At 32.2% G+C, this 23,395-nt stretch overlaps 1 protein-coding gene across 4 annotated transcripts in view; it reads left to right on the forward strand.

The window, feature by feature from the left end:
- LOC111064426 (cytohesin-1) overlaps positions 1–23,395 on the forward strand; it is a 75,562-nt gene that overhangs the window by 25,671 nt on the left and 26,496 nt on the right. The window lies entirely within an intron of this gene.

Raw genomic sequence — 23,395 nt, forward strand, 5'->3', positions numbered from 1 at the left:
CTATTGTCAAAAAAGATTTCAATTTGTGAAAAAAGTTTTCTGTGAGAAGTAAATTGTGTGTTTCAAAAGTATTTCTGTGACTAGGTAAAAGGAATTGAATCCAAATAAGCATATTAACTAATATATTTCAATTCAAGTTCATTAACTGTAGCTGGGTGGTCCTTATTAAATTAATGGTAATTGTATCATTATAATCACATAGATCACATTATTAACGTGATTAACGTGATTAACGTGATTATTAATATTACACACATCACATTATTTACGTGATTATTAATATGATCTGTCACACGAGTCTATTATAATACTGATATTCTAATAATAAACTAATCTATCACAACATATTACCCATTAATAACATGAATCTACCAAACCATATCCAAATATTAATGAACCTAATTGTCATACTTACTTCATTGTTAGTAGACATAGTCCAAGTCAGACTGAGTCATTGAGGAGGCATTGTTATAGACCAAACCTCTCCAATACAATTCTCAGAAATCCCCACTCGGCTTATTAAATCATAGCAAATTGTTGAGCTGTATGTTCATAATAATTAAATTGCGAATATTTGTGGCGAACTAACAAGAGGAACAATAATTCTGTGGGAATTTGATTGTCGGTTTGCCCTTGGTTGGTTTGAATAGTTCTCACGAGACACTAGTTGCTCTAGTCACATTCACTTGCAACTGTCAGATTTAGATGAATGGGAAGCGCTGATGTGCTATGCATAAGGAATGCTGACAGTATAAAGTGCATATGACTGTAGTAGGGAACAGTTGTCGGTATGTGGAAGATGCATAAAACAAGATGTAGAAGAAAAACATTGAATAGAAAAGGATGCAGTATAGAATTAAGAGGAAGTTGGAGCAAGATAGATGAAGTTGCGTGGTAAAAATAATTTTCGCATAACTTTTTTCGTATGGAACCAAACCTTGAAGCAACCGATTTTAGACGAAACAATCTTGCTTCCTTTCACATGTTGCTCGACTTGAATTTTAACATTGATTTAGTTTTTATCGATGCTTTATGATCACGTTTTGTAACTTGATTTAGTTATTTTGTACGGGAATGATCTTCGAAAATTATTTCTAAATAAATAAAAATCTCTCCAACTTTTGAGTTGTAGTGAGTGATATTGTTTTATTCTGTCTCATGTGTGTAACTTGAAAAGCTCCACCCATATGGGCGTGTTTGTCTCGGCCAATGACTGTCTCTCACGTTGATTCGCTAAACAACTACCAATCATGAGGCCACATTATATATAAGTTATTCTGTAGCTCAATGCATGTGAGAAATCTGAATTAATTTATCAATTCTTCAATAAATGAGTAGTTATGATAGTTTCAAGTATTTTAGTCTAAAATTATCCCTTTTCAAGTTTTAATACTGTGAAACATTTTTTATTTTGGAGGAAAGACTTGTAAAATTGCAAACTCCAAATTCAGCTACTCACGTTACCCCAATTCCAATACCTTCTTGATTATTTACTTTTTTAGGGCTACTGATTATTAAAATACAAGTTATCAATAAAATAAAGTATTTCATAATTTATTTGCATTGTGTTTTAACCTTCTTGAATAGAGTATACTGTATTTTGAAGACGTATGTAAATTTTGTCCCATTTCATTCCTGTAGTAATTTTAGAATTGAATAAACTTCCAATTCCAGTCCATGATCACTTTGCTAATAAGTACATCATTTTATCACAGACACAATTATTGTAGCGAATTAAACCAGCAAAATCTATATCAATCCATATCCGCAGTGAGATGTCGAAACTGTTAGTTAAAACTTGAGAATATTTCGCTTTGTCCGTTCAACTTTGAAGTATTTCGCTTTTTATCACGCAAACTTCCTTTAAATTATCCGGCGACAATTTCTCAACAGGAAACCAGATTAGCGATGTCATCCGTCACACAATCACAATATTTTACCATAGAAATAGGACGAAAAAGTTTGTCAACTGCCAACTATTGATTGCCGAACAAAAGTTCTCAGCAACTTTCTCGAAGCTCTTCAAATTCGCTTCCGAATTTCCGTTCCAGTTTTACTGTAAAGAGAAGATTTCTAGTTAAATTTGAGCCAAGTTTGGGTACATCATTAACTAAACTCTGGCAATAATTAGCAACAATAAGTTTCGGTGGGAGTGTTGGGAATGTTCTCCAAGCTTTGAATTACTTTTGTAACTCGATAATAATTAATAGCCTGAAACAGGCAAACTCAAACTACCAAGTACGTACAACTGTTTCTTCTGAAATTTGCTTTCTACAGAATACTTAAGGACTGTATTGTACTGTATATTCTGTGCAACTATTTATTGTATTTAATATTATTTTGAATTTCATTTTGTGCGATTTACTTACAGTTTTTCCACTTATCTACTTTTCTATTTCTATTTATAGCTATTTTGCCACGCCTACAATTCTTGCATTGTCCACTGACTCAATACTGTAGATTTCAAAAAAAACTTGTATTCGACGGTATTTTAGCTTTTCCATACCTACCATCCATTAATTAACATTGTATATTGTGGGTTTACATTGATTACTGTTGCGAAATCATCTTGATTTCTTGAAAGAATTCAAATTAAAGCATCCCTATCTTGTATTCGTCCCACTGTGATTCTTTAACATTGTATATTGTGGTTTTACTTTGATTACTGTTATAATCTTGATCTCTTGAAAGAATTTGAATTACTGCATCACTACCTCGCATTCATCCTACTGTGATCTTTGAGTTGGAGTTAACAACCTTTTGAAATAACCTTGTTCTTGATCAGTTTAATCTAAAATGTAGGCCTGATTGGATACAGGAACCAATTACTTGGTTATAAAGTTGATCAACTACTATTGATTGGATGTTCTGTAGGTTGATTTGGAGTTCAAGTAAGATGTTCAACTCAAAGATCAATTTGAAATCAAATTACTGCGTCCTACTGTTCTGAGTAGGATGTAAAGAAACATTCTATGTAGTAATGTAGATACCATACATTCGTTTGTTATGCTTGAGTACATGGAAATGTTTTGAACTTTGCAATTCTTATGTTATGAATAACAATTGTAATGTATGTCATTCTGCTGTTGGAAAGTGATTTTAATAGATTCCAATTGGAATTCAAATGACTGCTTCCTACTGTTTACTGTTGAAGCTATGATAAATTCTATCGAACTACGCAGTTCTATAAAATGAACTTATATTGATATTGAAAATTGACTGACTTTAAATATTGTTCTCCTTGTACCTAGGACCGTCCCAATTTCCATGCAGTCCTTGAAAATTAACTAAAAAAACTGTTGAATCTCACTGAATCTATTTTCACTCTTGAAACCTTCCCATACTTGTAAATCAACTAAAAAAATTTGGAATTTCACTTGACAAACTGGATACGTCACAGATCATGCACTCATGTAACTGAATCTCATACCAATATAATCAAAGTCGTCTCTCACATCTCACATTCAAACATTCCTGTTCAAGTTGTATCAGATTTGGTGACACGAAATAATGATCATGTTACATTATCATAACATCGTATTTTGTTGAATGGGATTTGACATTTCACAGTTCAATTCAAAATATATATTATCATCTAGCAAGAAAAAATTGTTTATTTTCAAATAACTTGAAATATCAATGAATAGATTTTCATTTATCCACGAACACTTATTTTTGATAATGAAATATTAACACTATCAGTTCTAATCACCAAGTTGTCTATTCTACTGAAATGATCTTATGGATATAAAACCTAGACTTCAATGCTCAAGGCATCATAATTAGTTACTGGTTTACTCTTGAATTTGGAGATATTTATGTTTAGTTATATTAATTTTCGCCACACTTGTATGTAATGAGCTGGTTTACGTGCGTCATATGGAGGCCGAAAGTGATTGTTTTCCGACCAGGCCGGTAAAACTTTACGGCCCTAGGGCTGTAAAATGACCTTGAATAACAGCTGATCGTGTCCGATCTCACAAAAATCATAGAGATAATCTCATAACGACTGTAATAATCTATATAATTATGTATCGTGAATCGCGGTATCATGTCTATAATATATTTTATAAATTACTGTTTCATAATTTAAAATTTATTATTGTGTTTTTGATATCAAACAATAGAATATGATGATATCTCCATAGCCTCAACAATATAATGTTGGCTGCATTGTCCATTGTCAGAAAGGTACGTATCGCAAGTATTTAAAAGTGAAGAATCGAATTTGAAATCAAAGTACAATAATTGTATCAATATTTAAAAGTGAGGTAGAGTAATAATTGTTTTTTTTTATTATCGAATTCCACTTCTTAATGCAATACAATCAACAATAATAATAGGAAAATACAGCAGAGATCTGAAGTTTAAGGTAAGCCTACTGGTGAAACTCAGCCTTGACTGAAAAATTCCTAGTAATTTTTCCGTAATTCATTATTAAAACTTTTAGATAATTTTTCTTCAATATCAAACCATATAGAGAAAACATTAGGCCCACTCAAGATTGAATCTTCGAATGTTTTCTCTATGATTTAACTATTTTCAGAGCAATATTTTGTTGTGAAAATGCCGGCAAACCGGCTTCAAGTTTGCCGTATACACTATATTATAGTAGCCTACATACGTTACCTGACTTACAGGCCCTTACGATCAACAATACGCTATAGCCGAGAGCGTAAAGGCGTAATACAACAGAATTCAAAGCTCAGTGAATTTACAAACATGATCTAGGTTCGAACCTCGGTCAATGACATTTTTGTTTGTCGATGAATTTCGACTTTTATTAGCTATTTTTTATATTAGTTACCGTAATTGAATTTCAATCAATTTTTTAGATATATTTTGAGACAAAACTGTGAAATATGCAATTATATTAATTTTTTAATCACATTATTTCAAAATAGTAATGGAAATTCTATTCATCCATCTATCCATGAGATATTGCACCAGGCGCAAAGCGCGAGCTATTAAAAATTCAAACAATTATTAGAAATATTAACAGTATAAAAATATTGTCACTATTGTAAATTATTAATTAGTAATATTGAAATTAATTGACAGTGAAAGTTGTCATAACCAAGATTCAAACTATCAAAATAGGCTGTTTGAATTTTATTTATTTTTCAATTTCTTATATATTGGGAAGTTTTTTTTTTGGTGTGGCGAAAAATAGCGTTCGCAACACGGGCAAAAATGTTTTCCGGCTCTCGAACGCTTCAAGTTCTCGACTTCGTCTCGAACTTGAAAACCGCGATCTCGAGCCGGAAAACGTACATTTTCGACCCTAGGTGCGAAATATACTATTACGACTATACATTTTTGTATCCAAAGAATTCGCTTTTGGTAACCTGTTGGGTTTTAAAGCTAGAGTTGAATACCCTAAAATTCATCATAGATAAAAATAATCATCTCGAAAAAACTGTTCATATTCTTGAGTTCCATCCTTCTACCTGTCATGAAATCATGTTTGAATTCCTCCACATAAACGTTTTCATGGGAACCGATATTTTTGATTCTAGAATGAAATAAATTCTACTGTAAACTGAAATACTTTATGAACTAGTGCATACAAATTAGAACTTGATACAGCCCTGCAATCAAAACCTTGAAGAAGATTGTAAAATTCCAGTTACCAGTTTTCTGGTTTAGGCCACTTGTGTTGTAATACAACAGTGCTTCCAAGTACATGCATCTTTCCTTGAGCTGATGCTTTGCTAGACCAATGATTAAGTCCGATTCTGTGAGATGATTGCATGTTTCCTGGTGCAGTTCCTCTGCAACACAAGTGAGATTCACTTCATACTGTCAGCATTGGTTGAATGGGGAACATTAATCTCATATTATAAGCAAAAACTGTCATCGACACATCAATTGAGAACCAATTCTCGAGTAGGAATATCAATTCCATAGGAAAAAAGACAAATTAAGAAGAATGTGGCAACATTTAACAAGAGTACATATCTTGCATCACGTGAATTTCTCTTCAAACCGTCAGCATTTGTTGAATATTCCGAGCATTGAAGTTATAAGGAAAACACTTCTTTATTAATCACTATCACAATTCCTTTTATCCTTTTTAAAACCAACCCACATCACTACAAATACAGTTCACGTCCAGGGATTTTCAATGTTTCGCGTTTGTTGACGTATTATTTCCTTATTCCTCTCCATGAGAGTGATGATATTCGCATCATATTTCCTGTGATTTCGGTTATGATTCACTCAGTTCAGAATCGTCATGATTTTGCGGATTGTAATTTCATTCATTGAATTTTTTCTAAAGCTTGTCATAGAAATTCATTGGAATGTTTTGTTATTGATAAATGAAAAAAATATTGGAATGGATAATTCATTATCCATAATTTTCTACTCTCAAAAAATGCTTAGTGTATTAAAATTCAGTTCTTGAAACTTTTGGGGACCGGATTTGAAAACTTCAGTCTGCTATCGCTGTGCCTGGTCGTGGGTTCGAACCCTGATGCTGAGCACATGGTTGGTTTGATTATTTCATCTTACCAACAAGCAAAAAATCGTAAATTGTACCTTAGTTCTTCAAATATTTATTCCCTTGCTCGTCCTAAAAAATACGATATTCAATCATTACCGCACATGGATAGCTCCTGTAAGACCGCCATTCTTTATAAAGATTTTTGTTGTGCATTGATCCAACCCATAGGTATCAAAACTGAATCAGGACAAAAAATATTTATTCCAGCAACCACATGCATTGAAAACAATCAGTTTATTGACCTCGTTCTGATCGTAATCGTATTTAGAATTGCAAATTATATTGTAATAAAGAGACAACTCTTTCAACTTAGCTTTGAATTGTAACATTGTTCCGATAGTTTTAAAATGTCCAGTTGAGTGGATAATCTTGTCCCAAGATTTCACTTGCTCGCATCCTGTTGTCGAAGGACTCTTTTACAGTCCTTTGTTTAGTTTGAAAGCAGTTTATGATGTGTTTCTTCCTTTCAAACAAATTCGTGTGCATGAATTTCGGACAGAACAATAGTTCTTTATTATTGATATTTTTAAACTATCATCAGAGTGCAGTATCATAGAGTGAAGATAGCATTTAAAAGATACTATAAGCAGTACTTATCTTATAAAATATGAACATTCAATAAATTACCAACATAGACAGTTCTTATTCAGGATGTATACTGTTAATCCATACGATTCCACAACATATTCATTCAATCAATTCACTAAATACTCTGAAAAATTTGAAATAAACCAATAAAAGTGATATCAATTTAATATCAAATTGTAAAGGTGTTATTTCGGTAGATATTGATTACGAATGAAACTACTTGAAGTTGTTGCAACCACTAGTTCAAAATGCAAGAAACGAGTTATGTGTGTTACACCAGTATCCATCCCTAGTCTACCTCAAATTAAGTCATATTATTGGTAGTTGGCTATCAAGGAGATAGGAGGCTGTCATTGGCCAAGACAAGACACTCTCATTGTGGGCGGGGCAGCTACAGTAGGAGTGCTCACCCCCACACAATGGCCATGTCTCAGCCAATGACAGCCTCTCTCCTTTATAGGCCAATCAACTACCAATCATGTGGCTTCATTCATAGTATACACTCTGTAATGTCACGTTGAAGATTTTAGTTAACTGTAGATCGATTATGGTGTAAAATCTAGTTTCTCAATTATGCAATAAAATAGGTGGCTATGAAAGTTTGAGTAGTTTTATTCATAGTTGAACTGACGTTAGTTGTCATAAAGTTTTATAATTGTGCAATATTTATTCTGATGAAGTTTGGAAGAACTAGTACTTTTAATTCTCTACAAAAGAAAAATTGAATTTATTCATTTATTTATCACATTGTGTACAAATACTCAACATGAGGAAAGGCACAACAGGCTCATGCCCAAAAATGCCCCATTTTAAATTTATACTATACTGTCCAAATCAAAATTTTTGTTATGTCACTTTCACTTTTCAAAATACAATTCACGCTCTTCAATACTCAGATAAACGAGCAAATTTTGAATCAATTAGATACTATTAGAGTCTAGAATCAAAAAATCCAGAACAGTAACTTGATAATAAAATTACCGTATTCAAAAAGTCTAAATAGTACGGATATAAAAATAATTATAGATTAAATTCAGATGAAACCAGAATTTTCCATATATTCATGCTGTGATAACTAATAATCAGTGATTAGAGCATATAAATAAGGAGTTATTGATGAATTTCTGAGCAAACAATTTAGTCTTGCAGTCTGGGAAAGTCCCACTGTTTATCAACTGAATAATTTGACATTTTCCCTTAATTAAACAATCGAAAGACAATAACATATTACTCATATTAACAATAATATCATATTAAAGTGAATAATATTTTCATAAACTGAATTTGTTGACTGCTATCTGCGTTTTCAAGTTTTATCATGTATCCCTCTTACATTTCAAGTGTCTTTTTATCTTTGATTAGTGTTATTAGTGGATTTTAAAATAAATTTATTACTTGCTGAAAATTGTTTGGATCTCTGTATTTTCTAGTCTTTAGTTATATCAAATCGCAAGGTTTGAGTTGGCTTAATTATTCAATTAGTGCCAAAACCAGTCGATTTTTAAAGTAAAGATTAAAACTGAAGTAGGTTCTTGGGACATATTACAGTGATAAACTTATATATAATATTACTTACTTTGAGTGGAATCTTGTGAATTATCAATAAATGTTGTTCTTTACTTCATCACTGAGCCCTATAAATAATTGTAAGCCACAACATCCCTTCCGGGTGGTAATATGCTCATCTATAACAATAGGCTAATATTCTAATCATTAACCCTCCCATAACCCACGCATAGAGCATAGGGCTAATGTAGTATCCTCTTCAATGAAAAAATTGTCAAACTTCAAATTTTCATGCTTCAATAATTATTATAACCAACCTTATGTTGTGCTAATGTCATATTTATCATTTTGAAAAAGATGACTTTCAAATTCTTTTTGTAGTTTAAACTAGATTTGATGTTAATGAACTTCTTGTTTTGCTTGAGATTTAGCCTAAATGTAAAATAATAAATTACACTGAGATACAGCAGGTCAATGCCATAAATCCTTAATAATGTTTACAGTTTCTGAATAATCAAAATTCAACACTATTCAATAACGTTCATAGACATTGCTTAGAATAATCAAATTGTAATACGGGTTCAACGTTTCGTTTACAACTTGTCCACTAAAAATTGATAATTAATCAAAAATCAATAAACCTCCAAATAAAGAGGATCTAATAACTCACCTCTAATAAAATGATAAAATATGATCTATAGATTTTCTTAGAATTGTCAGCATTTCTTATCAATACCACCGACGCTTCTCATTCGTACATAGCTGACTGTTTCAAGTGAATCTCACTACAATACAGTATACTTGGCACTCAGTATTTATGTATTAATTTTATCAGGTAAAGAATTATTGACCTTGCACCTCCCATTAACCTCATTCATCATTCATTTTTTCCCTCGTTTGCAAATTCACACCTCATGTCAATGAATCAGCTCAACCTTTTACGGGCCAGAACACCATTTCACCTATCATGTCACATACTATGTATAAATATATTCAAATTTTATCCGAAAACTATAATGTCTGGAATTTGGTTGCCATTTCTCATATTGACGCGAAATATCAAGGCAAGGCTACGACAATGAGACCACTTCAAACTTTCAGCATTCCTTATTAATAACATTAATGTTTCCCATGCAACCAACTCTGACGGTTCAGATTGAATCCCACTATAGACAGTGTTATTTACAAGGTAAATAGCTGGCTGTGGCATTTGTTTCATGATAATAATAGGTGTTCTAAATTGATTCGCCTTCCAAGTCTTGACACAGATACTGTTGATTAGTTCTCCTGCAAGTTGCTGTATTGTTAGTCAGTAATTGATGAGAATAGAATGACTGGGCTTGGTGATAATGTGGTTCACCTACTCACTCACACAATCAAAGTACACAATATACTCTATATGTACTAAATTATATTTATAGTGTCTATGTGAAGACTTCCAATCAAGCTGGAATCGTTTCTAGTAGGTTGTATCATAGAAAAATGATTCTAATTTGAACTTGCAACCTCTTTGGTTGTATTTACAGTAAATTTTAAGCACAGTTTATAATAAATTTGAATAATAATATAATATCGGGGACCGAGCTTCGCTCTGGAGTACAAAAGCATAACAAATTTATTACGAAAGAAGAAATTATAATAACATTCATACAGAAATGTTCTATCTAATAACAGTAAATTTAGATTAATTCCCAGAGGAATGCAAAAATTTCCCTCACAAAGGCCCAGTTGCACAAAAGCCGGTTGAATTTTAATCCTGATTAACTTCACGTGAACCAAATCAGAGAAGACCATTTAAAAAAGATGGATCTACTGGAATTAATCAGGATTGAAAATAACCAGGCTTTTTTCCAACCGGCACTAAGTACCTGATTGAATGATTACAAAAGTTCAACAGCTGAGTCATAATTTTGACACTGTCCCACACACATGAACTCGCTCACCCACTTCCATCACCAACAGACGACGAAATAATTATTATCATCTGTTTTCCAAGGATGAATAATAATTATCCTTTTAATGTCCTTCAGCGAGTTTTCCGAGGGATGAGACCAAGTGCAATCGAATCTTTATATTATAAACCTACTATGTTCTGAATTTTGTGAGAATCGTTAGAGCCGTTTTTGAGATGCGGTGAAATACTAACATAAACATCTAAACATATAAACAGAAGTTGCTCGTTTAATAGTATAGGATAATAAATAATAATAATCACAATAAATAGAATGATACGAGATACATTTGTCAGATCTAATCATTGGAAAATACAAACTAGTTTCGGCTGTTACATCATTAAAAACGTTTACTAGATTTTAGTTACTAGAGATTGATAATGGTGTAACAGCCGAAACTAGTGAATAAATAAGTATTTTTGTTTAATATGCATCTTTACTTAACAATACTTGTACTACTTCATAAAAATTACATATTTAAATATACATAAATAAAGCAACTTATCAGAATAGTGATTTTACTGAAAAATCATCAAATTAAATAATAAAATTGTTGCATTTCCCTCAACTAACAAGGAAAATATAATAAATTATGGACATTCTGTTGAGAAATTGAGAATGATTACCCAAAGGAGGAATATTTATAGTACATTCGTGAAAACAAGAAATTTGAAGATATTAATAATAGGTTTTTATAGGTTAATGTATCTCTGAAAACAGAAATTATAAATACTGTATATTGAAACGTCAAAAGCAATTCATGGTTTTTACAGTCTGATTACTAAATTTAACACCCATTAATATTATTAAATCTCCTGATAATGTGTATGTGCTCATCGGTTTTTGCTAAAATGATCATGAACTTTTACCGTAATTATTCAATGATGTCTATGTTTGCAAGCGTTTACGACTTGATAAAATTTCCAATAAACACTAATGGAATTAATTTGCAAGCCAAATATCTATCACATTTAATTAGGCTACTGTTCATTGATTGCAATGCTCTTAACGCCAATTATGGGTGTAGAATGCTTTCAATTGATTGCTGAAATTTCTGAGAATTGAAAATAATTATGTTGACTGTGAAAATTGATTTCTTATTGTCGATAATGTTCTCCATTTGGGGAAAAAGGTCGACCCTATATGGTATATTGCTTGTAGAATTTATCATATTTTGTGAGTCTATTATGATATCGTGTTATCATTTTCTCATATCTTTTTAAATTTTCATGGGTTGCTATAGTGTAGTTGGTTGAAAACAAGGATAGTATATTATTCAATCCAAGGATTAACTATGTACTTATCCAAGGATATACTATCAAAAATAGTAACTTTGATGAAATCTATGTCCCTATCTATCTGTCATGTTCGAGTTGTAGAGTGATCTTGAAGTCCCACCTCCGCCAAATGAATAATTTTTTTCATTTAATTTCTCTGCTCGGTTGATCGGTTCGATTCCTATTTCACCTAACATTATCTTCATCTTCTTTCAACTCATTACCCCATATTGTCAAAAAAATAATTGTTTTCCTATTAACTTTTACAAACAGCAGCATTTGAACCATTTTACTATATCAGACTATTTTCTCCGGTTCACCATTTTAGACTGCACTTTTCACTGTAATTGAGTGTCGAAATGCTTATCAAAGTCTCACATGTGCCCAAAATCTATAATTATTAGTTGATTGTTTCATTTTTCAAGTATTATTTCCACTTTAATTATAATAATTGTTTCGGCTGCTTGCCAAAAAATAATAGATTTTGTTGTATTGAGACGAAAACGTTGTCAAATTTATTGACACCGACTTTGAAGTCTAATCTAAATATGTGTTGAAATTTGAGATAGAACAATATTTGGATTTAATCATCCAATACTTGGATGATTAATTGAATAATAGTCTTAAGATCTCAAAATTAATTTATTAATATTCAATTGATCAATGGTATATTTGAATCACCCATTGCTTTTGATTGGTAGTTGTTGATGATGGTAGAAAAAATGAACATCTCAATTATTGGATTTGTTGTTTTAAAGTACTGTATTCTCCTTGAAGATGTATTGTAGAGTAATAGGTCTATCGCTGTATTTTGTCTGCTAGTATTTGGTATTTTATCATTTTGAAAGAAGGCTTACTATTTCCATTTCTTTTACTCATCCATCACTAAACAAACATACAATACCTTGTATTATTTACTTTATCACTAATCTGTGGTTATTATTTTTTTTTTATTAACTAATTATTATTATCATTACAAATAAATGTGGGGGTTTGTAATTCATCTAGCTCCACCGTTCCCCCATATCCCCATAATAAGGCTTTATTGCGAAGTTGTTCTCCACACATTTAAAAGCAATAAAAACTGTTCAGTATTGAAATAAATTTCTCTCATAACGAGACTGAACGGAAATTTTATGGTTTCAAGTTGTATTGCAAATATTACACAATTTTACTCCACGGTAAATGGAACCATTGAACCACAATCTAAAGTTTAAGGTTAGTTCATTGTTAGTTTTTTATGAGTTCTATTGTAAATTTATCAAAGCATTGATTTACATTTATTATTAGAGTTGATCTATTTTCCAATAAAACCCTTGATCCATGATACTCTTAATAAACTTGAAGTTTTATCACAAATAGTACTAACACTAAAGCATTGTATAACCACAGATAATATAGAAAGGTTTTAGTAAGCTTTCTGTGGTATAACATTGCGAAACAATCAGTTTTAGTAGCGTTTTACTGTATTTGAAATGCACTTTGGTGTACTGAGTTGGAATAGAGCCGACGCCCACTATTTTATTTTCTTTGGTCTTTTATTTTGTGTCCCGATTCTGTATATTTTCTGGGTCATTTATTCACTTTCTATCAGATTGGACGGCAGCTTTCATTGTTTGCTTGCTGGCTGACTCTCTACTATTATGTTATTCACTATTCACTTTCATTGTCACTCGTCACTTGGGGGGGCTCTTTTTCTCTCTTTAGCTTTGCTGAATCAATTTAATCATCTTCATGATCACATTCTTATTCCTTGTCCTATTCTTTTTTTACCTTACCTCCTGCTTCTTTATCACAACCTTCATCTGTCACCTTCAATATTTTTAATTGTTCTTTACTTTAGTTTCTTACATTTGTGTACTTTTCAATTTGCTTCATCTTATTCTTCTTCATTTTTACTTTCTCATTCATCTTTCAACCCCAACACAATACCATCCTTCTCCTTTTCTCTCTTTTTCCCTCCTTTCATATAATTTAGAGTTTCTATCCCTTATAATATATTTTCACTTCTCTACTCTCATCTTTGTCCTCTTTCTCTCACCCTTTCCGAATTTCTTCCCTGAATGCTCCTAACTTTTCTTCTACATCTACTTTCTTAACTTTGATTTATTCTCCTAACTTTATTTTCCTAACTTCCTACTTTGCATTTCTTACTTCGTCCTGCTCTTTTTTCATGTCCTTCCTATTTTCTCTGTACTCCCTTTCTCTTCGTCCTTTCTATTTATCTAAACTTCTATTTCTTTTTTTCTGCTTCCTATTATTCTTGCTCCTGTCTTATTTACTCTCACCCTCCTCGTCTCACCTACTTCTTCTTTCAAATAACGTCTTCCAAACCAATTATAATATTCTCTACTTTTTCGTTTCATGCTCTACCTTTCCATCCTCCTTTACCATTATTCTTCTCCTCCTCATCCACCATTTTCTCCCCTCGTCTATTTACTCCTTCTACTTCATGTTCTATTCCTCCTCTCTTGTTATTCTTTTTCTCATTCTCCTTCTCCTACTCCTCCTCCTCCTCCTCCTCCTCCTCCTCCTCCTCCTCCTACTCCTCCTCCTCCTTTATCATGTTCTCATAATTCATCAATCGTCGATATCGTCATCGTGTCCCTCTTCCACTTCTCAGTTCATCACTTTCTCTCTCCTACTCCTCTTCTTCACCTTCATAATTCCAATTCATTTCTCTCCCACTATCTCCTTCCTACTTCCTCTTATACTTCTCCTTGCTCTTCGCACTGCTGTGTTGTTTATTCTGGCTGTCATCCAGAAATGACACACTCCTCCCGTGTGCTGGTCTCTCGAATACACTTTGTGTACTGTCCTTGTCCTTGTGTTGATGGGATGGGATGTGATGCTTGTTGGTCACTGCCTGCCCTATTATATTGATTGTGTGTATTGATGCAAATCGGCCCTCAATAAATTGATTGTGAGACGTCAGAGGCTGGCTCTCTTGATGATTGATTGCGTCAACAATCGTGAGTCGCGAGAAACCAGTTTTCAGTTCATGAATGTTGATTAGGTCTTGGGTTCAATGTTGATTGGGTGCTAAGTATGTTTCTTCTGTTAATGTCAAGTTTTAATAGAGTTAGCGATGCTGTAAATCATATACCGATCCGTGGACTGATAACTATGATACTTTATTGCAAAATATAGATATTTCAGGGTATCAAGAACTAGTTGAAGAAAAGGTTGAATTATATGCATTGACGTTTAAAATTTCATTTGAAACTTCTACTCATAATTATCATTATATTTATATCGTTATTTCTACTACCTATCTTATCAAAAAATAGTCAGCGTAGAGATAAAAACAATTAGGTTAGCTGATTTCCTCTAGATGAATGTTGAGGTTAACATCGATTGGGTGTTAGGTATGTTTCTTCTTAATGTCGAAGTTGTAATAAGTATGTTTCTTTTTAATGTCGAAGTTGTAATAGGATAGAGTTATCTTTGTTGTAAATCATATACAGATTTGCGATCTGTATATAACATATATATTATTGGCTATCAAGAACTAGTTGAAGGAAAGGTAACCAAATTGAAGTAAATATGCACTGAACTTAAACTATTAATAGACAGCTTCTATCCATAATTACTACAAAAATTACTCAAGTATATCATCTAGTGTACTCGTAATGTTATCAGTGGTATTTTATGACAAAATATGGATATTTTAAATATGTCACTGACCAGTCAACTCCAAGAAAAGTGTGATTTGCAGTTTTAATACTTTACTACTGTAATAAAAAAGTTTTACTCATTATTATAGAAATACCAATGTTTTACTATCGTATCAAAAACTAGGTGAAATGAAAGGTTGAAATGAATCACAGGAATGAATTATTCACTATTAATGAAAAAGTTTTACCAAACTGATATTTTACTGTCTTTCAAGAAGTAATTACTTGAATATAAAGTTATATTTCATGGATTGAACTACTTATTGAAAGGTTTTATTCATGAATTTAACACTAATAATTGACTTTCATATCTTTTCATTCTTTGAAAACATAGCACAAAGCAAATACAGTACTGAACTGGAGAAAGGTTTACATGAGCGCGTTAAGAATGACTTCACGAGTTTTGAAAGTGCAATTTAATATTACAAAATATAACTAACTAAATATACAGTTAATGAACCTGACCAATGTTAATAATTGATATAAATATATTTCATGAAAATTATATGAGTAATAGAACATATTGCACACTTTAATAATTATTGATTATTCTAAATCATTTACTTTCACAACAATACATCAGTTATTGACCTAATTTCTTGTGATCTCAATTGAATTTCAACCCAGATACACACATTACTTCATTCACGTCTTCATTCTTGTCTTTTTATGTAGTAAAAGTCATGAGACCTTCAATAAGTATATTTATTACATGCCAGATGATATGCCATTGTTCTAGATACTGGATGACTCCACTTTTATACCTAAATAACTATTTTTGATGCGTCTAAAATGAAAGGTCATATTTAGTGATTTTACGGTCTATTTTTACTAGTTTTAATGGAGTGTCTTCTATCATACTTTATGAGTGCTTTTCTGTTTTACTGTTATGAGTGACTTTTAGAGGTTTGTCCTCGTTGATGGTATTGCACGGTTGTAGTTGTGAAAATGTACCTTGGTGCAACTATTCCAACTTGAAGAACAAGTTGGAACTTTAAAATTCAGGGTTGTTCTTCGTCTGTCTATTGAAAAAAATGTGAGAATTTCAAGAATTTTTATATCATATTAAAGTGGAGGGAAATATCCTATTTTCAAGGAACAGAAAGGAATTCTTGATGAAAAATGTCCAGTTTTCTGGCTATTGAGGTATTTCATTATACCAGTTTTATGGATTACTTTGATTAAAATTCCCTTATATTGTTGTTCAGTTATACACTTGTACTAGTATGTCACAAGATAATCCAACACTTTCCATATAATTAATAATGAATACTCGTATCATATTTCATTATCTTCTTTGTTAGGTTAGGACGTTAGGACAGTGACTTTAGTGACAGAAATCCATTCAACACTAGTTTCATGTGTACGTCATCCTTGGCAAAAATCGATTAATGTCTGTTGTGGGTGTTGGGATCGACGCTAATATCTTGTTATTTCTCAAATCTTACATATGGCTGTGTTCCTTATTCTCTATTCTCTTGATTCTGTTTTAAAATTGAAAAGCATGGTCAGCGTCTAGGTTAGGTTCACTGGCTGATGAGAATGGCGTTCCCCATTTTTATTTTCTTGCAATAACATGGACAAGCTGTGCATTTATTCTTATTCCACATTTTATGTTTATTTTAAAAGTCACGCATTTCGCTCTTAATACACTGATTTATGTAATGATGAGTAGTTCAAATATATCTCATCATACATTCTATATTTTATATTATAATATTTCATCACTTGTAGATAATATTTGTTCCAATAGTGTTGTTTTCTGTTGTGGTCAATTGATTAACTGAACTGGATGTAGAGAGAGAGGCTCCCCCTTCCCCTCTCCGAGGTTGGTTCATTCTACTCTCATCACCATCCCTCCCTCCACTTACTCACAAGGTCAAATCAAATAAAATAAAACTTTTATTCACAAAATAAGTAAATACAGCAGCACAAACAAAATACAAAATATACATAGTGAATATTCCCCACAAAGATAACAAGTCTGGGTTTGGGGAAAATGGGTTTAATTTTCAACAATAAAAATATATTCCTATCACAGTTCTTCGAATTAATATTCGTACAGTGCTGTTTTTACATTTTCAAGCTATAGATTAGTAGCATAATAATGAGCTTTTTAATCTGAAAGAGTGTCAACTACACTTAACAGTTAAAGCAATCCAAAAACTGTCTATTCTCATTTAAATGTTCTTACTACAAGTTCAATTGCATGAATAGTGTTTAAACCAAATACAAATAAAATATTACATGATGGATCAATGTAATGTAAGCACCTCAAGGTTGTGTCGTTATGTGCTAGAGAGAATACTATCAATATCAAATCCAACTCCCAAATATTAGAGAATAATATTTCAAGAGAATAGTTTCTAGAATAGGTGAAAGAAAAATTTCATTTCAAATCCTTTACATGCCCTACTGTAGCGAAATATGTGACACATTCAGTAGCTAAAAATGAATTTTCCTTCCGAAACACAAGTAGCCGTGTATGTTTTGTTTATCTTTGTGGGAGAGCCCCGCAAAAACTGTAAGCTATTCCAGGAAGATGACGCGTTCTTGAAAGCGCGCGCACTGGTATTTACGGGTGTGTTGTCCTTGCCCCCCCCTCCCTCCACCTCTCGGCACCCTCGAGAAACTTTAAAAAACTTTTTTCCTTGAGTAAAAAGGCTAGCGGCTCATTCATATCCATTGCACGCATGTTTGATAAGCGCGCTGAAATAATTTGTGAGGTGGGAGATGACGGACGGGGTCATAGAACACCAGTATGCGAGGTGTGTTGACGGTAGAGCTGCTCCGTTGCAAAGCTCGGTGATACGGGAGTGATGTTTAGTATCATCAATGTTTGTTGATACTAGATGAGATGTAATAAAGATTTATAATTTATTGTTGAGAATATTATTTGTTTTGCTCAGATAGGATCATTGATTAATAAGGGAATAAATGTTTTCTTGAATTCATGCAAAATAATCAAGATATTGCTGCTGCTAATGTTTGATAAAACAATTGATTAATGGAAAATGACCATAAACTACATAATATTTGGACAATTTGGGGCAAAATTAAGAAATAGAAGAAGTTTTGAGCAATATCCTGTTTTTTCGTGTCTGACTATTGTATTGGTGGTTCTATCCAATAAATAAATAGTTGAACAATTTGGTAGTAAATATTGTGTACAGTGGTTTTTGACTATTGGTGGCTCAACACTTTAGTCGCTATATCGTAAAATTACTTTCAAATTAGGTTTATTCGAATTAATGAACATGGTTTATGTTCAGCTAAAGACTGTAAAATTTCTCTGTTAGAGTTTATCAATCAATACGTGTTAATTTTTATAAAAGCGTTCCAATTCTGAATATTTTAAACTTTATTGAGAAATATAGGGTTTGCAGCAATATCGTCATTTCAATTACGGTATACACGGACTGAATGAAAGTAATTGATTATTGATTTATGAAGTTCCAAATATGCTCCATGAATTATTGGTCCTTGAACGATTTAAGTAGATATAATCAAATTTAGATTCAATTCAATAAAATGTTGATAAGCATATTGGAATGTTCTGAAGAAGTTCAACCCCCCAGATTCATAATTATATTGCATCAGACAAATCAATAAATTCTAGTAGAATAAAATGAATTATAACAACAAATTTCTAGAATAAATAAGTATTGTTGCTCTATTAATACGCCTTTGTTTAGATACATTGGTATTTTTGAAGAAATATTGGTAGAAAAAGAATATTATTTATATCATAGAATCTGTTCGAAAGCCCGGTAGTCGTCGTATATTAATATCTTATTTATTATATGAATTCCAGTGACGATAAATTGATTCCATTCAGGTTTATTAACAAGGTTTATGGTGCATTACAGCCAAACACACTAATAACTTGAGTTGTTTTGGCATCCAAACGTCCACAGATCCCGACTTGAGACGACTAGCATTAGCTATTTGTGACGTCATTTGGTCCGAAAATAGTTTCACAGTGCGAAAACAAACTAAACTCAGCTAAACTAGCGTCTTGTCTAATCGCCTGAAGCTCACCTTTCAAATGCCAGACAATTACTAGAGAATTTATCTATACGAATGTTTGGTATGGTTCTGTCAATATTTGTCCAATGAAATAATAAATACTGTTCGTTGACTATGATAATAATGAGGAAATTTTTAATGATTATAGGCTAGAAGTTGTGTCCAATTACAAAAATATCCAACTAATATTAATCAGATACATTTCCACAATGAGAAATGAGTTCGAGGTGTCAAAATAAGTCATGGGCTTGTTGTATGTCAATTCATACAAATCATTAAATAAATTATACACGCAAATATATAACTAATGTGGAATATCCCATAAGCATAGGCTAGAAATTATTATGCTTAATACCAGAATATCAACCTGTTTCATGTTATTCATCAGATACAATATATTTCCCATCTATGTTATGTCCGTAAATACTTAAAATACGAGTTTATGATGATATCACTTTTATCTATTAATTTAATTTAATTTTCACTTAGTTCAAGCTCGTGTTTTACTTTTACACACTCTTGAATTTACTAGCGTGATTTTCTTTAAGTTGAATTTTTCACTTTTTACAAGAAAGAAGTTGCTCCAAAATAAGGTGAATTCCGAACTTAGATCATCGAACATGCTGTGTATGTTAAATTCTGAGTCTAGTGAGGATATTTGGGGTTATATTCCTACTATATCAGAGGTTTTTGCTCTCAATCCTTGATAATTTGTCGGTAGTTTTTATGTTGTTTACTGGAAGTACTGTATCGTCTTTTGGAACCACAGAGGCTAAGTTTGACGTTGGCTCATCAATCATTGGCTGTCAAGAGGCTTTACTTAGCTAATCATTTTCCTCCTTCTCGTCTGGTAATTACGGGTGTTGAGGTGTTTTCCAACACTATCAGAGTTCATCAGAAACATTTAGCAACCTAAATGAGGTGATTTTTATGAGGTGTGCCTTTTTCATTCAATTACTCTTTGGGTTCTATTAAAAATTTGAATATTTTGTATCATAGAGAAATATATCATAGGGCTTATGCTATATTTTCTCGCTATATCGCTAGCTATATTGCTATATTTAGTCGCTGTATCGACTGTGAGCATCTCAGTATCCATATGAACTTATTTCTGGGTAATAAAGTTATTACTGTACTACTTATCAATTTCTGCAGTTTGTGAAACTAACTTCTAGAACAAGCTTTTAATGATAAAATACTGCTTTTTAATTTTTTTTTTGGTACTGCATTAATAACCTTCGACTCATAAACTAGTTAAATATTATAAGATCTGTTGATATAAGATTTGTTTGATAAGATCTGTTGCAATAAAGTTCTGTTATTCAGTTACTTTTCTAATAAAATTCTCGAAACGCCGGCTCGAACTGAAGAATTTTACATTTTCTGTTGCATGGTTCGAACTCAGAAGATCGAGAAACGCCTGTCGAGAGTTGTAAATTACAAAATTGCTGGTTGTTGTGGAGTTGAATTGTGGTTCCGCTTCCTTCTCTGACTTCTGAAACTGAAAACTGGTTGATCTGGTGTTCTTTGGCTCTGTAAACCAGTCTCTGATGTGAATTTGACAGTTACTGGTGTCAAAATACTTTCAACATTTCATAATATATACATTAGCTTAGAAGGAATATCGCCATTGAAGCTCTTGAAAGGATAGATGGTTTCATATATGTTTGAAATGAGACGAAAATAGCCGTGTGTTGAACATTTTGAATATTTGGATGTAATATTTAACAGATATATCTTGTCAATCGTCAAGAAATATTAATCCGTTTTTAATATTAAATATTTAATACGTTTAAATTTTAAGCTAAATTCCATTTTTTCAGCTGCTAAGTCACTTCCACCCCATCATTATCCTACCATAACCAATGTACAAGAACAAGGATAGAGCTTATTTAAAATGTAGAGCTCATTCTCCCTTCCAGAGCTCAGGCTCCAAGCTTTTCTGGAAGGGCCTGTATCATTATTTCTGATTATTTTATGTATATAATATAGTAATTTAGTGTAATATTATATTGTATTATAAATCATATCATGTATATTTTTGAATAGGGCAATAAAAATCATTTCAATTTCAATATCAATTATTATTTTATGAGCATCATTCTCAGTAAAACTTGGATTAAATAGTGAGTTGACGATATTTGGTTCAATTTACAAACTCTGAAGCCTCTCAAAATTTGCAAACTGAAAAATCATGAAATTCTCATTTATTATAAACTGAAACTTTTCTCTATTCTCTTGATTCTGTTTTAAAATTGAAAAGCATGTTCAGCGTCTAGGTTAGGTTCACTGGCTGATGAGAATGAGAATGGCGTTCCCCATTTTTATTTTCCTGCAATAACATGGACAAGCTGTGCATTTATTCTTATTCCATATTTTATGTTTATTTTAAAAGTCACGCATTTCATGCTTATTTTCACAACACCTACACAGCCCAGTGCTTGGCTTCAGATTATTTTCTCGCAAGTTTTGATTTTTCTTCATGGTATTCAAATATGCAATGAGCATAAAGTTGAGTGTACTCCTGTACAGTGCATGCTGTAACAGTGCTTCTTTGTTTTGACTACAACGCAACATTCCACAGAGTTGCAAGCTGTGAGGAGGAGTGAGTGAGAGAGAATGAGAAAGAGCGAGAGGTAGCAACTTGCTTTCCAAGAACATAGCGCGACACCTTGTGACTGTGCGAGATGTGAACTCAGTGACCACAACATTGCTGTACTTTTTATGTGAATGCAGACGTTGAGTAAGCTGTTTTGCAGAGAAAATCTCATGGGATTCAGTGTCTTTTCAGTTCATTAAAATTATAAATCACAAGCAATAAATTATTTTCTCATTTTCATAAAATAATGCTACTCATATGATTTAATGAGTTTACTTCCTTTATGATAAAATTCAAGACACGTCTTGTTGCTTCTAATTTGAAAAATGTAATAAATTTGTGAATTCCAAAAAATTATCCATACCAGAGGATTTATGGTTCTCATAGGTAGAACCGCCAATTCACACTGATTAGAAGAGTTTATGAGAGATGCTATCGTTCCTCTCATTGGGAAATGTCTCTGCTTGCATACAGCTATGAGCTTCATGACTATTCTCTCATAGTTCCGGGACCCACTTAAAACTATAGATTCTTTCATCCATCCCTTCATTGCTCACGCACAAGCCTTATGTAGCATTATAATCAGAAGAAACTCCAATACCTACTTATTCAGCTAGACTAGAGTATGAACAAAGAAAATTCTAACTTGATGAAATGGTACACTGGAACTTCTATGGATGTTACAACTTCCATGTTATTAATATACAATCAATGCAAATAGATTATATGATTTGGAATGTTGATGTTATTTTCGAAAGTTATCTCTAGTATCAATTAATACGAATAGACGTGTGAGATAATTTCTAAGAATAAAGAGAAAATGAAGTAAGACTAGTAGAAAAGTTTTCTGTAGTGAGATTCATTCCAGACTGTCACAATTGTGTGGAGGATAATGATTGATGGTATGTATGAGGGATGCTGACAGTTTCAAGTGAATCTCAGTGGGTAGCTTCCTCCAAAGGCAGACTAGACCGGATTATTTGAGTCTGTGAGCTTTCTTCTGACATTTAAGAATGTTGTTCTTTTCGCAAGTTTATTGGAAAACGTAGGAGTTCTCTTGCTTTCGCCAACTTAGGTGTGCTTTATGTTGTACCTTGTTTGAGTCTTGTAATTCTAGTTGTTTATTACTTGAGCTTCTGAAACTTGGTTTGGAAGTCAGACGGAGTGTTTTGGGCATTTTGGTGAATGAGCTTGAGATTAAAGATTTGAATAATATTGCTGTGTGAAAAATATGACGTCGTATATTTCCTAATTTAAAG

The sequence above is a fragment of the Nilaparvata lugens genome, chromosome 8, assembly GCF_014356525.2.
Source record: "Nilaparvata lugens isolate BPH chromosome 8, ASM1435652v1, whole genome shotgun sequence".
NCBI lineage: Eukaryota > Metazoa > Arthropoda > Insecta > Hemiptera > Delphacidae > Nilaparvata > Nilaparvata lugens.